This window comes from Petaurus breviceps, unplaced genomic scaffold (assembly GCF_028583685.1).
Source record: "Petaurus breviceps papuanus isolate PSGF00001 unplaced genomic scaffold, PetGlider_PUasm1.0 90887, whole genome shotgun sequence".
Lineage (NCBI taxonomy): Eukaryota > Metazoa > Chordata > Mammalia > Diprotodontia > Petauridae > Petaurus > Petaurus breviceps.
Genome location: NW_027187370.1, coordinates 2,099,813 through 2,101,942, shown reverse-complemented (window position 1 = coordinate 2,101,942; position 2,130 = coordinate 2,099,813).

The following is a 2,130-nucleotide window of genomic DNA, read 5'->3' as shown; positions in this document are numbered from 1 at the left end:
TCTTTCTTTCTTTCTTTCTTTCTTTCTTTCTTTCTTTCTTTCTTTCTGTCTTTCTGTCTTTCTTTCTTTCTTTCTTTCATTTTGGAGGGGGGAAGGCAGGGCAAATGGGGTTAAGTGACTTGCCCAAGGTCACACAGCTAGTAAGTGTGTCAAGTGTCTGAGGCTGGATTAGAACTCCTGACTCCAGGGCCGGTGCTCTATTCACTGTACCACCTAGCCACCCCTAGAATGTCTTCTTTCTCTGAAAGAAATTTACATTTCATATTTACCTTTTATGGAAGTTTTCACATCATGACTTCTATTATAATCATTGTGTCCTTGACACATCCAGAGGGTGATGTCCTACAGGGACTGTTTCATCCATGTTTATATTCCCCAATAGTGCCTAGTACAATGTCCAAAACATACTAAGGACTCTGTAAATATTTGTCCAATTTAATCAAATGGATACACTTTCACAGAGGGCCTAGTTATATGCTGCTCCCAGAACCATCCCTCTCCACCAGAGTGCTATCTTGAGGGGGAAAATTTTGAGGTATGATAACACAGACCCTGCAAATAGCTGCTCACTTGACTCCTTATCCCCATTTATAACAGGTGAATAGGAAAGAATATTGACATATATTTGTTCTACAGAGGATGCAGAAGCTAATCTAATTAGCAGTGTTTATATACAATACTACGTTAGTTATTTTATTCTCCTTCAAATCCAAACCTCAACTATCCATCCATTCATCCATCCATCCATCCATCCATCCATCCATCCATCCATTCATCCATCTATCCATCCATCCATCCGTCTATCCATTATATCTCCCCACAACCAACCCCCAATTATACTATATCGAAATCCCTAACCTTTTGAGACTAGGGGAATGCTTACTTTTCTGGTCTTGAAAAAAGGAAAGGAGATATTTTTTTAAGCAATCGGGGTTAAGTAACTTGCTCAAGGTTACACGGCCAGTTATTTCTGGGTGTGGTGCTAAGTATCTGAGCCCGGATTTGAACACCAGGTCATCCCGACACTGGAACTGGTGCTCTTACTAGCTGAGCCACCTGGCCGCCCCTAAGCAATTGGGGTTAAGTAACTTGCTCAAGGTTACACGGCCAGGTGTTTCTGGGTGGGTGCTAAGTGTCTGAGCCCGGATTTGATCCACAAGTCATCCTGACACTGGAGCCGGTGCTCTTACTTGCTGTGCTACCTGGCTGCCCCTATTTGGTTTTGTTTTTTAACACTAGAGTGTTGAGAGAAAATGTGCCTTGGGAATCTTTTGACAAGAGAAAGGAGAAATGAGGAAGGTGCAGAGAGGGGAAAAGAAAAAGATGGGGAAGAGAAAGACAGAAGAAAAGGGCAAATTAGGATAGGGAGGAAGATTAGAGGAGAAAAGTACAGAGGAAAAGGGGTAGGAGGAGAAGTGAGAGAAATCCAGGGACAAGAGAGAAAAAAAGGGAAGAGTTGAGAGGAAAAAGGAAACAAGAATGAGAAGAGATTCTAATGCATTGGGAAATCCATGGACAGAGGGTGATGAGGACCACCCCTTTCACCAGTCAAATATGTGGTGGACACCTGGTGCTGCCAGCTTCTGGCATGATATTAGTTGACCCAGCCAGTTTTAGTGGCTTCTGTGTCAGGTGTCCAAAGAGGGGGTAGGTGGATTGTGCCAGGTGGGAAAAACAGCATCCCTCAGACTTCCCAGACCCCAGATTAGGACTGAGTTTCAAGACTGGTCCTGCAGCTGCTCACATTGGCATCCTCCTCTTTGAACCATAGGCACTGAGACTCCACCCAGGGCAGTCAGGATCATGGATGTGAAGGAGCAACTACTCTTGGTGAGTTCGAGAAAGATGAGGCATAATTATATCTCTCTGTGAGTGTGTGGGCATGTGTGACAATGTGTTCATCTCAAAGTGTGACTGTGTGTGACAATTTGTGTGCTTATCTGAAAGCATGTTTTGTGTGTTCATAAGTATATGTTTAGGCATACTTTCAAATATATCCAAGAGAATGAAATTTTCGTAATGTGATGCCCATCTCTCTGAAAGTTTACATGTCTGCATTAGGCCTATGTCTACATCTCACACTTCTTATGGCTGTTAAATTCTTATTTAACCTTTTACCCTCTTACCTCA